Source organism: Globicephala melas, chromosome 12 (assembly GCF_963455315.2).
Source record: "Globicephala melas chromosome 12, mGloMel1.2, whole genome shotgun sequence".
Classification (NCBI taxonomy): domain Eukaryota; kingdom Metazoa; phylum Chordata; class Mammalia; order Artiodactyla; family Delphinidae; genus Globicephala; species Globicephala melas.
In genome coordinates this window covers 36,641,658-36,655,943 of record NC_083325.1, presented here as the reverse complement: position 1 = coordinate 36,655,943, position 14,286 = coordinate 36,641,658, and the positions used below count along the sequence as shown (strand labels likewise).

Sequence of the window (14,286 nt, the reverse complement as noted above, 5' to 3'; positions counted from 1 at the left end):
GTGAATAGTGAAATATTTCTTTCTTTGAAATAACATTTGTTTCCTTCCATGCAAAATAATTCTAGTTACTAACAAAAGGATACAACTATTTCTAAAGAAATGGAAGCAGTGCAGGCTGCCCCCTAGTGACTGATTGCTCCAAACTTTCTCAAACTGAATGATAAAACTTCCTCAAAAAAGCTATAATTAACTTTTCAAATAGTTTTTCAAAACAGTCAATCATGCGTACTTACTGAAGCTCTATTTTATTCATCATGCCACTAATTGGGACATATAATTTAAAGAATGCAGTTTATTTCTGTTGGTTATATTGAAGATACCTAATAAGGAGTGCCAGGGAAAGGTCATGAGTATGGCTCCTAGGGTACTGATAATATTTTATTTCTTTACCTGGGTGAAGATTTTATGGGTGTGTTCACTTTTTGATAGTTCAAAACATATCTTTATAATCTTTACACTTTTCAATATACATGTAATACTTTTAATAAAAAGATTCTTAAAAAATCCAAGAACCATATGCATTATGTACACAGGCCATATCCTGTGTACATAAAGAATATGTGTACATAATGAATATTCCATGCATCCAAGTATTACAGCTCTAGAATAGAACTATGAGGATAATAAGGGGTCCTGAATTCTATGCACAAGTCTGACCTACTGCATCTGGCCCAGAGTGGGGCTCTTAAAACCGAAGCAGGAATAGAAAGGCATCCACATAAGACCCACGTCCCATGGAGTGCCTGAGCCTAAGCTAGATGAGGAAGGTGTCCACAGGGAAAGTCAGTCTGACATAGTATGTCAGAACCCTAGCAGGGTGAGAAGCACCATTCATAGGAGCAATGGCCTCGTCTTGGGTGTTAGAGGCTGAATAAAGTGAGGAGGACATCCACATACAGGGGCAGCCCAACATAGTGTGTCAGAACGTACACGGGGTGAGAAGGACATCCATGCAGGGAAGGGAACTGTCATAGAGACAGAAGACTGTCTGCATACAGGGTGATTTTAAGTAAATAAAATAAAGATATGGAAGCGTCAGCTTTCCCAGTGAGAGAGAAGTACAAATATAAAAAGAGAGAACATTAGAATGAACCCTGTGGTGATAGATTAGAATTTGAGGTACTGGTATGAACTCATGGTTTTCGATATATTGAGATACAGAAGTGAATGTGTGCAAGTATGTGTGTATGCGTACATACATACATTCCCTAAGCTCTGGCCACTGAGAGTACCTGGGAGCAGTGATACTCCAAGAGCAATGAGTGCACCTAAAGCACACCTTGGCTTCTAGATACTATTCTCCTCTAAAAGGAACCAAGCTCCTTTGAGAATTGGCTGATTCCAGCACTGAGGAAGGGAAAGTATAATAAGAGCCTGAAAGATCTGTTGTGCCAGAAGGAATGGAAATGCTCAAATATTGACAGGGACATGGCACAAAGACAGAGAAGCCATCTTGCAAGGGGTCCCACTGGCCACATCAGGGACAACATAAACATCAAAATAAATAATGGTACTAATGGATTAAAATCATTGACTAAAACAGTACCTGAGCCCACAGGGATAAAATAAATTTAAAATATATTTAAAGTTTAATGAGGAATAAGATATTCACATATTTTCAAGGTATCTCCCTTACAAAATACTAATTAATTCCAAAGAAGAAAGTAACTTTGCAGTGGAGAAACCTAGCAGACATCACCTTAACCAAGTGATCATGAACATCATCAATAAAGACACGAATTGAAATTGTGCACTGCCTGTTAGGATGCATTGAGAATACCGCATCACTTCTGGAATATTCCCACCAGATATGCATAATTTGAACCTACTTATGAGGAAACTTCAATGATCTAAATTTAGGGACATACTACAAAATGAGTGGTAAAAAAATCTTCAAAAGTGTTAAAGTCACAAAAGTTAAAAAATAAATTAAAAAAAATTAAAAGCATGAAAGATTTGTTCCAGAATTAAAGAGCATAAAGAGACATGATAACTAAATGTAACATGTCTTTTTTTTTTTTTTTTATGTAAGAAGTGGATTTATTTAGAGAGAAACACACTCCACAGACAGTGTGGGCCATCTCAGAAGGTGAGAAAGGCACCAGGGTATGGGGTTGTCAGTTTTTATAGGGGTGGGTAATCTCATAGGCTCGTGAGTGGGAGGCTTATTGCAGCTATTTCAGGAAGGGGTGGGGATTTCCAGGAATTGGGCCACCACCCACTTTTTTGATCCTTATGGTTGGTCTTGGAACTGTCATGACGCCTGTGGGCGTGTCATTTAGCATGCTGATGTGTTACAGTGAGGTATACTGAGGCTTAAGGTCTAGTGGAAGTCGACATGTCCACCATCTTGGACCCATTTGGTTCTAATCAGTTTATGTCATGTCCTCGGGCTATGTCATTCTTTCAAAGGTTGTGCCCTGCCTCCTTCCCTCCTGTTTCATTCCCCCCTCAGATATTTTACTCCCATATTCTTATGAGAGCAGAAGGGCAATTGTCCGTCTTCTGTAACTGCTTCAGAGCTGAGTGGGGGGTGTCGACCCTGCCTGTCAGGGAGTAAAAATCTCTGGATGCCTGATCTAGGGGCCCCAGAGGCAGGACAGCTCCTTGTTTTAAGTCAGTATGGGCTGTAATCCTCACATAGCCATCATATTGGTGTGGAACTGTTGTAACTGCTTCCATAGCCTTTCTATGAATCTTGATGATGAAGCACTTTTTGTAAAAGCATCAGAGTACAAAAATATCTATAAATGACCAAAGACTTAAAAGCCATGGTTAAACATCTGATTATAGTGTAATCAATAAAGAAACTTGGTTATAATAACCACAATTCCAAATGATTACATTTAACTTAACATACCAAATAATCCTAGTTAAATATTTCTCTTTAAGATACCTCAGGGGACCTCTAAGGTACCCCAAAGTTAGCTGGAAATCAAAAGAAACAATTAAAATTTGATATTTGGGAAGTTTGTCAAAAAGTTTTAAAACACTTGGTCAAATAAGATCATAGGTCACTGTGAGACAATACTTATTCCTTAACCAAAGTTACAAAAGATCTCAAAAGCAAATACAAGTCACTTAAAGGCAAAGAAACTCACAATCTGTTGTCAAAAGCAGAATTTCAAGAATACTTTGGAGGGAGAAACCAAACCCAGCCTTGTTCTAGCCCATTCCTAACAAAATCCATTTACCCATCTAAATTCAATCCAGTCTTAGAAAATCCTGATCACACATAACTCTTTTCAGTATTTTTCATTCTTCACACCTTCTTTTACTAAAAAAACCCAAGTAATTCTGAACGAGAACCATTTGCTATAAAAAATGACACTGGAGGAACAACTGGTGAAACTCTGAGTATTAGATGGTAGTACTATTATCATTGTTAATTTCTTGATTTTGATGGTTATATAGATGATGTGGGACAACACATTTTCTATAGGAAATACACACTAAAGTATTTTGGGGTGGTGAGGCATCAGATCTGAAACTTACTCTAAAATGGTTCAAGAAAAAAAATTCTCTGTACTAACAAGTTTTCTGTAAAAGTTTGTGATTACTTCAAATTAGAATAGCATTTATCAAAAAGACAAGAAATAACAAGTGTTGGCGAGGATGTGGGGAATAGGGAACTCTTCAGCACTGCTGGTGGGAGTGCAAATCGGTGCACTCACTATGGAAAACAGTATGTAGGTTTCTCAAAAATAGAACTATCATGTGATGCAGCAACTTCACCTCTGGGTATTTATCCAAAGAACATGAAAACACTAATTCAAAAAGATATAGGTACCATTATTTCATGTTCGTTGCAGAATTATCTACAATAGCCAAGATCTAAGTGTCCATCGATGGATGAATGGATAAAGAAGACGTGGTATATATATACAATGTAATACTACTAAGCCATCAGAAGAATGAAATCCTACCATTTGTGACATCTTGAATGGACCTTGAGGGCGTTATGCTAAGTGAAATAAGTCAGAGAAAGACAAATGCCATATGACTTCACTTATATGCAGAATCTTAAAAACAAACAAACAAAACACAAGCTCAAAGATACAGGGAACAGATTGGTTGTCAGAGTCAGGAGGGTGAAGGGGAAGGTGGGTGAAATGGGTGAAGGGGGTCAAAAGGTACAAACTTCCAGTTATAAAATAAACAAGTCATGGGGATATCATGTACAGCATGGAGACTATAGTTAATAATAATGTATTGCATATTTGAAAGTTGCTAAGACAGTAAATATTAAAAGTTCCTATCGCAAGAAAAAACTTTTGTAACCATGTATGGTGGTGGATGTTAACTAGACTTATCAAATCGTCATGCTGTACACCAGAAACTACTATAATAAGTCAATTATACCTCAATTCAAAAAATACTTTAGGGGCTTCCCTGGTGGCGCAGTGGTTGAGAGTCCGCCTGCCGATGCAGAGGACGCAGGCTCGTGCCCCGGTCTGGGAGGATCCCACATGCCGCGGAGGGGCTGGGCCCGTGAGCCATGGCCGCTGAGCCTGCGCGTCCGGAGCCCGTGCTCCGCAACGGGAGAGGCCACAGCAGTGAGAGGCGCGCGTACCGCAAAAAAAACACAACTTTAAATGTCAAGCATAATGAGAGCATGTAAGAGGGTTACTAACTTAGTCTAAATGGCAGGGAAGGCTTCTCTAGGTGACTTACTAAAGCTGTGCCCTAAAGAAGAAGTATGACTGCACACGGGTTCAAAGAGAAGAATGCCCCCAGCAGGGAGAATAGATAGCTCTGCTGAAGATCCAGTTGGGGCAGAAGATCTTACTGCCCCCTGGGGCCTTTGTGCACTACTGTCTTTGGTCAGAGCATTCATTTCCTTTTTTCTATCATATTTATACATATTTCAATATAATTTGGTTTCTTGATTATAAAAGTAATATGTTCACTGTATAAAATTGAGAAAATAAGGAAAGAACAAAAAAGTTTAATTTCTGGTATTTCCACTCTTTGGAGACAGCTATTAACAACATTTTGTTGTCTCTCAGAGTTTTTCTCTGAATGTATATTACTAAATAAAAGTCTTATGCTGAAAATGATGTTTAACATTTTTGGTTTTAAATTGTTTTAATTATTGGATAAATATAAAAGATTATATGTAATGTTTAAAAACAAAACACAAGAATATATGTAAAATTAAAAAATACACAAATCTAAAAAAAAGAACTTTTATTATATAAGTTCCAGGTGTACAGCATTAAAATTCAACATCTTACACACTACAAAGTGATCACCACCACAAGTCTAGTTACCATACATCACCATACAGTTGCCCCTTTCAGCCATTTCACCCAACCCCTAATCCCCTTCCTCTCTGGTAACCACTAATCTGATCTCTGTATCTATGAGTTTGCTATTGTTTTATTTTGTTCATCCCTTTGTTAATGTTTTTTAGATTCCACTGAAGAGTAAAAATTACAGGGTATTTGTCTTTTTCCATCTGATTTATTTCATTGAACAAAATACCTTCAAGGTTCATCCATGTTGCTGCACGAGGCAAGATTTCATTCTTTTTTAGGGTATTATTCCATTGTATAAATATAACACATCATCTATATGCATTCATCCATCAATGGACACTCAGGTTGTTTCCATGTCTTGGCTATGGTAAATAATGCTGCAATGAACATGGGGGTGCATATATCTTTTCAAATTACTGTTCTCATGTTCTTTGGATAAATACCCAGAAGTGGAATAGTTGGGTCATATGGTAGCTCTACTCTTAATTTTTTGAGGAATCTCCATATTGTTTTCCATAGTGGCTATACAAATTTATAGTTCCAACAACAGTGTGTAAGGTTCCCTTTTCTCTACAGCCTCTCCAATAAATGTTACTTCTTGTTTTTTTGATAATAGCCGTTTTAACAGGTGTGAGGTGGTATCTCATTGTGGTTTTGATTTGCATTTCCCTATTATTAGTGATGTTGAACATCTTTTCATGTGCCTGTTGGCCATCTGTATGTCTTCTTTGGAAAAATGTCTATTCTGATCCTCTGCCCATTTTTAATCAGTTTTTGTTGTTGTTGTTGTTATTGAGTTTATATGTTGGACTTATCAGATATATGATTGGCAAATGTCTTCTCCATTTTGTTGGTGGATTCCATTGCTGTGCAGGAGCTTTCTAGTTTGATGTAGTCCCACTTGTTTATTTTTACTTTCGTTGCCTTTGCTTTTGATGTCAAAAATCATCTCCAAGATCGATGTCAAGGAGACTACCACCTACGTTTTTTTCTAGGAATTTTAAGATATTGGATCTTACATTCAGGTCTTTAATCCATCTTCAGTTAATTTTTCTGTATGGTATAAGATAGTGGTCTAGTTTCATTCTTTTCCATGTGGCTATCCAGTTTTCCCAACACAATTTATTCAAGAGACTATCCTTTCTCCACTCTATGTTCTTTGCTCCTTTGTCATAAGTTAAATGTCCATTTATGTGTGGGTTTATTTCTGTTCTCTCATACCATTTTGCTTACCACAGCTTTGTAGTATAGTTTGAAATCAGGAAGTGTAGTACCTCCAGCTTTGTTACTGTTTCTTAAAATTGTTTTGATTACTCAGGATCTTTTGTGGTTCCATACAAAATTCAGAATTATTTGTTCTAGTTTTGCAAAATGTGCCATTGGAATTTTGGTAAGGATTACATCGAATCTATATAGGCATAACTCTTTTACTGCACTTCACTTTATTGTGCTTCGCAGACATTGCTTTTTTGCAAACTGAAGGTTTGTGGCAGCCCTGCACTGAGCAAGTCGACAGGCACCATTTTCCAATAGCATTTGCTTAATTCATGTCTCTGTCACATTTTGGTAATTCTTGCAATATTTCAAACATTTTCATTACTATTATTTTTTTATGGTGATCTGTGATAAGTGATCTTTGATGTTACTACTGTAATTGTTTTGGGGCACCATGAACCACACCTATATAAGAAGGCTAACTTAAGTGATAAATGTCATGTGTGTGTTTTGACTGCTCCACTGACAGGCTGTTCTCCCATCTCTCTCCCTCTCTTCATGCCTGCCTATTCCCTGAGACACAACAATATTGAAATTAGGCTAGTTGATAATCCTACAGTGGCCTCTAAGTGTTCAAGTAAAAGGAAGAGTTGCATGTCCCTCACTTTAAATCAAAAGTTAGAAACAATTGGCTTTCCTGGTGGCACAGTGGTTAAGAATCTGCCTGCCAATGCAGGCGACATGGGTTCGAGCCCTGGTCTGGGAAGATCCCACATGCCGTGGAGCTACCAAGCCCATGCACCACAACTACTAAGCCTGTGCTCTAGAGCCCATGAGCCACAACCACTGAAGCCCACGCACCTAAGCCCATGCTCCACAACAAGAGAAGCCACTGCAATGAGAAGCCCCTGCTCGCCGCAACTAGAGAAAGCCCATGCTCAGCAACAAAGACCCAATGCAGCCAAAAATAAATAAACAAAAAAATTTAATTTAATTTAACTTTAAAAAAAGAAATGATTAAGCTTATTGAGGAAGGCATGTTGAAAGTCAAGACAGGCTGAGAGCTAGGCCTCCTGAGCCAAACAGTTAGCTAAGTTGTGACTGCAAAGGAAAAGTTCTTAAAGGAAATTAAAAGTGCTACTCCACTGAACACACAAATAATAAGAAAATGAAACAACTTTATTGCTGATATAAAGTTTTGGTGGCCTGGATAGATCAGCCACAACATTCCCTAAGCCAAACCCTAATGCAAAACAAGGACCTAACTCTTTTCAATTTTATGAAGACTGAGAGAGGTGAGGAAGCTGCAGAAGAAATGTTTAAAGCTAGCAGAGGTTGGTTCATGAGGTTTAAGGCAAGAAACCATGTCCAGAACATAAAGGTACAAGGTGAAGCAGCAAGTGCAGATGTAGAACCTACAGCAAGTTATCTGGAAGACCTAGCTAAGATAAAATTAATGAAGCTGGCTACACTAAACAATAAATTTTCAATGTAGACAAACAACCTTCTATTGAAAGAAGGTGCCATCTAGGAATTACATAGCTAGAGAGGAAAAGTCAATGACTGTTTTCAAAGCTTCAACAGACAGGATGACTTTCTTGTTAGGGGCTAATACAGCTGCCAACTTGAAGTAGAAGCCAATGCTCAGCAATCCTAGGGACCTTAAGATTCTGCTAAATCTACTCTATCTGTGCCCTATAAATGGAACCACAAAGCCTGGATGACAGCACATCTGTTTACAACATGATTTAATGAATAATTTAAGCCCACCCTTGAGACCTACAGCTCAGAAACAAAGATTTCTTTCAAAATATTACTACTCATTGACAATGCACCTGGTCACCCAAGAACTCTGATGGAGATGTACAATGAGATTAATGTTGTTTTTATGCCTGGTAGCACAAGCACAACATCCATTCTGCAGCCCATAGATCAAGGAGTAATTTTGACATTCGAGTCTTATGGTTTAAGAAAAACAATTCTTAAGGCTATAGCTGCCACAGACAGTGATTCCTCCGATGGATCTGGGCAAATTCAATTGAAAACCTTCTAGGAATTCCCTGGTGGTCCAGTGGTTAGGACTCAGTGCTTTCACAGCTGGGGCCCGGGTTCAATCCCTGGTCAGAGAACTAAGATCCTGCAAGCCATGTGGCATGGCCAAAAAAAACAGGATAAGAAAAGAAAACCTGGAAAGGATTCTCCATTCTAGGTGCCATTAAGAACATTCATGATTCACGGGAAAAAGTCAAAATAGCAACATTAACAGGAGTTTGGAAGAAGTTCTTTCCAACCCTCATGGATAACTTTGAGGGGTTGAAGACTTCAGTGGAGGTAGTAACTGCAGATGTGGGGAAAACAGCAAAAGAACTAGAATTAGAAGTGGAGCCTGAATATAGGACTGAATTTTGTTCCAATCTCATGAGAAAACTTTAACACTTAAGGAGTTGCTTCTTATGAATGATCAAAGAAAGTTGTTTCTTGAGATGAAATAAGTCTACTCCTGGTATAAATGCTATGAAGATTACTGAAATGACAACAAGGGATTTAGAATATTATGTAAACTTAGTTGATAAAGCAGCAGCAGGATTCTAGAGGATTGACTACAATTTTGAAAGAAGTTTTACTCTGGGTAAAATGCTATCAAACAGCACTACATGCTACAGAGAAATCATGTGTGAAAGGAAGAGTCCATCAATGTGGCAAACTTCACTGGTGTCTTATTTTAAGAAATTGCCACAGGCACCCCAACCTTCAGCAACCACCACCCATCAACACTGAGGCAAAACCCTCCACCAGCAAAAAGATTACAACTTGCTGTAAGCTCATACGATATTTAGCATTTTTTAGCAATAAAATATTTTTTAATTAAGGTATGTACAATGTTTTTAAAGACATAATGCTACTGTACACTTAATAGATGACAGTATAGTGTAAACATAACTTTTAGATGCACTGGGAAACCAAAACATTTGTGACTCACTTTGAGATATCTGCTTTTTTGGAGTGGTCTAGAACTGAACCCACAATGTCTCTAAGGTATGCCTGTAGACAGCTTTGGGTAGAATGGACATTTTAACAATATTAATGCTTCCAGTCCATGAACATGGAATATTATTTCCATTTATTTATATATTTTTCAATTTCTTACATCAGCATCTTGTACTTTTTGGTGTATAGGTCTTTCGACTCCTTGGTTACATTTATTCCTAGGTATTATATTCTTTTTGATGCAATTGTAAATGGGATTGTTTTATTTCTCTGATAGCTTGTTATTAGTGCATAGATATGCCACAGACTTCTGTACATTGATTTTGTATACAGCAACTTAACTAAATTCATTTATTAGTTATACCATTTTTTTGGCAGAGTCTTTGGGGTTATCTCTATATAGTATCATGTCATCTGCAAATAGTGAGTTTTATTTCTTCCTTTCTGATCTGAATACCTATTTTCTCCTCACCTAACTGCTATGGCTAGGATTTCCAATATTATGTTGAATAAAAGTGGTGAGAATAGACATCTTTGTCTTATTCCTGATTTTAAGGGAAAAGATTTCAGCTTTTCACCACTGATGTTAGCTTGGGTTTGTCATATATGGCCTTTATTATGTTGAGGTAAATTCTGCTTTACCAACTTTGCTGTAAGTTTTTAGCATAGATGGATGTTGAATTTTGTCAAATATTTTTTTCTGCATCTATTGAGATAATTGTATGATTTTTATCCTTCATTTTGTTAATATGATATATCATGTTGATTGCTTTGTGGGTGATAAAACATTTTTGTATCCCTGAATCCTACTTGATCATGGTGCACAGTCCTTTTAATGTATTGTTGGATTTGGTTTACCAATATTCTGTTGAGGATTTTTACATGTATGTTCATCAAGAATTGGCCTGTAATTTTCTTTTTTTGTGTGGTGTCCTTGCCTGGTTTTGGTAGTATAAAATGTTTGGAATGTTTCCCTCCTCTTCAACCTTTTGGAATAGTTTGAGAAGAACAGGTATTAAATCTCTGTTTTGTAAAAATTCACCAGAAAAGCTGTCTGGTCCTCTATTTTTGTTTGTTAGGAAGCTTTTGATTACTGTTTCAATGTCCTTACTAGTAATCAGTCCACACAGATTTTCTATTTCTTCATGATTCAGTCTGTAAAGATTTTATCTTTCTAGGAATTTATCTTCTATGTTGTCCAATTTGTTGGTGTGTAACTGTTCACAGTAGTCTCTTATGATCCTTTGCATTTCTGTGGTATCAGCTGTAACTTTTCTTTCATTTCTGATTTTATTTGAGTCCTCTCTCTTTTCTCCTTGGTTATTCTAGCTAAAGGTTTGTTGGTTTTGTTTATCTTTTCAAAGAACTGGCTCTTTGTTTCACTTATCTTCTCATTTTTTTTTTTTTTTAGTCTCTATTTCATTTATTCCTGCTCTGATCTTCATTATTCCTTCCTTCTACTAATTGGGGCTTCATTTGTTCTTCTCTTTCTAGCTCCTTTAGGTGTAAAGTTAGATTGTTTATTTGGGATTTCTCTTGCTTTCTGAAGTAGGCCTATATTGCTATGACCTTCCCTCTTAGAACTCCTTTTGCTGCGTGACATAGATTTTGATATGACATATTTCTGTTTTCGTTTGTATCTAGGTATTGATTTCTTTGATGACCCACTGGTTGTTCAGTAGCATGCTATTTAATATCCACCTTTTTGTGTTTTTTCCTGGCCTTTTCCTTATGATTGATATCTAGTTTCATACCACTGTGGCCAAAGAAGATGTTTAATGTGATTTCAATCTTCTTCAATTTACTGAGACTTGTTTTATGACCTAATAGTGATCTATCCTGGAGAATGTTTCTACGTGTACTTAAGAAAAATATGTATTCTGCTGATTTTGAATGGAATGTTCTATGTTTATCTATTAAGTCAATCTGGACTAATGTGTCATTTAACTCCAATGTTTCTGTATTGATTTTCTGTCTGGATGATTTGTTGATGTAAATGGGGTGTTAAAATCCCCTAGTATTATTGTATTGCTTTCAATTTTTCTCTGTAAGTCTGTTATTATTTGCTTAATATATATTGGTTCTCCGCTGTTGGGTGCAAATACATTTATAAATGTTAATATTTTCTTGCTGGACAGACCCCTTTATCATTATGTAATGCCCTTCTTTGTCTTTTATTACTGTCTCTGTTTTAAAGTCTATTTTGTCTGATATGAGTATAGCTAATCCAGCTTTCTTTTCACATCCATTTGCATGGAATATTTTTTTCCATCTCTTCACTTTAAGTCTGTGTGTTTCCTTTCAAGAATTACAAGAGAAGTAATTCTCTTGTAGGTAACCAATAGATGGGTCTTCTTTTTTTATCCATTCAGCCACTTTTGATTGGCAAATTTAGTCCATTTGCATTTAAAGTAATAATTGATAAGTACATAATTATTCCATTTTGTTAAATGTTTTCTGGCTATTTTTGAAGTTCTCTGTTCCTTTTTTCTTCTCTTTCTCTCTTCCGTTGTGCTTTAGTAGTTTACTCTAACATTATATTTAGATTCCTTTCTCATTTTCTTTAGTGTAGTTACTATAATTTTTTCCTTATAGTTAGTGAGGTTCACATATAACTTCCTATTTAAATAGTGGCCTGTTTTAAGTTGGTAACAACTTAAATTTGAACACATTCCAAAGTTTTATCTTTTTATCCCCCCAACATTTTATACTTTCATTGACACACTTTACATCTTTTTATTTTATGCATGTCTTAACTAATTATTGTAATTTTAGTTAATTTTACTTCATTTGTCTTTTAACCTGCATGCTTGCCTTATAAAAGTGATTGATCCACTACTTTTATTATATAGTTACCTTTTCTAGTGAGATTTTTACTTTTGTATATTTTCTTATTATTAATTAGTACCACTTCTTTTCCTTTAAAATTAAAGAAGTCCTTTCAACATTTCCTGTAGGGCCAGTAACAGATTCCTTTAGTTTTTGCTTATCTGAAACCCTTCATCTCTCCTTCAATTATGAATGATGACCTCATTAGGTAGAGAATCCTTGGTTGGAAGTTTTTTCTTGCAGCACTTTGAACATGACATGCCACTCCCTTCTGGCCTGTCAAGTTTCTGCTGAAAATTTCTGCTCATAGCCTTTATGGGGTTTCCCTTGTACAAAATTAGTTGTTTTTTTCTTGCTGCTTTCTGGATTCTCTCTTTACCCTTAACCTCTCCCATTTTAATTATAATGTGTCTTGGTGTGCATCTCTTTGGGTTCATCTTATTCGGAATTCTCTGGGCTTCCTGGACCTGTCTGTTTCCTTTCCCCAAATAGGGAAGTTTTCAGCCACTATTTCTTCAAATAATTTTTCTAGCCCTTGCTCTCTCTCTCCTCCTTCTGGGACCCCTATAGTCCAAATGTTATTCTGCTTGATGTTGTACCAAAGGTCTCTTAAGTTATCTTCACTTTTTTAAATTCATTTTTCATTTAGTTGCTCTGTGTGGGTGAGTTCCATTGTTCTGTTTTCTAGCCCACTGATTCATTCTTCTACCTCATGCAGTCTGCTGTTGAACCCCTCTAGCATATTCTTTAGTTCAGTTATAACTTCTGTTTATTACTTTCTTATATTTCCTATATCTTTGTTGAAGTTTTCACAGTATTCATCCATTCTTCTCCAGAGCTCAGTGAGCATTTTTATAATTACTGTAAGTTCTTTATACACTAGATTGCTTACCTCCATTTTCCTTAGCTCTTTTTCTGAGGTTTTGTCATATTTTTCTGATTGGAATATGTTTCTGTCTCATTTTGCCTAAGTCTCTGTGTTTATTTTTATGTATTAAGTAAATCAGTTATTTCTCCCAGTCCTTTCTAAAGTCCTTTCTATTTATCCCTCTCCTTTCTAAAAGGTTAGAGGGAAAATTTCAAAATGGTGCTCACCTGCACCAGAACTATGAAGGCAGCCTGAAATTGCAAAAATGCTTTGGCCAGTGTCTCTGTTCCCAGGGAGTGTCTCAGTTGGTTCCTGACTCTCTGGCAGATGCTTCAAGATTAGTAAGTGGGTCCCCTTCACCTATGGTCCATGTGCTTCTCAGTATGCTGTTTTTGTGCTGGTTTTCAGGTCAAGTGAGTTTGCATGCACATCCTTTAGGAGTGGGTTTTCTGTTCCCTGTTTGTCGTATATGGCCTTTATTATGTTGAGGTAGGTTCCCTCTATGGCTACTTTCTGGAGAGTTTTTATCATAAATTGGTGTTGAATTCTGTTGAAAACTTTTTCTGCATCTATTGAGATTATCATGTGGTTTTTATCCTTCAATTTGTTAATATGGTGTATCACATTGATTGGTTTGTGTATGTTAAAGAATCCTTGCATTCCTGGGATAAACCCCACTTGATCATGGTGTATGATCCTTTTAGTGTGCTGTTGGATTCCGTTTGCTAGTATTTTGTTGAGGATTTTTGCATCTATGTTCATCAGTGATATTGGCCATAGTTTTCCTTCTTTGTGACATCTTTGTCTGGTTTTGGTATCAGGATGATGGTGGCCCCATAGAATGAGTTTGGGCATGTTTCTCCCTCTGCTATATTTTGCAAGAGTTTGATCAGGATAGGTATTAGCTCTTCTCTAAATGTTTGACAGAATTCGCCTGTGAAGCCATCTTGTCCTGGGATTCTGTTTGTTCGAAGATTTCTGATCACAGTTTCAATTTCAGTGCTTGTGATTGGTCTGTTTATATTTTGTTTGTTCCTGGTTCATTCTTGGAAGGTTGTGCTTTTCTAAGAATTTGTCCATTTCTTCCAGGTTGTCCATTTTATTGGCATAGAGTTGCTTGTAGTA

At 36.6% G+C, this 14,286-nt stretch overlaps 1 protein-coding gene across 2 annotated transcripts in view; it reads right to left on the bottom strand.

Moving 5' to 3' along the window:
• WDPCP (WD repeat containing planar cell polarity effector) overlaps positions 1–14,286 on the bottom strand; it is a 255,661-nt gene that overhangs the window by 148,097 nt on the left and 93,278 nt on the right. The window lies entirely within an intron of this gene.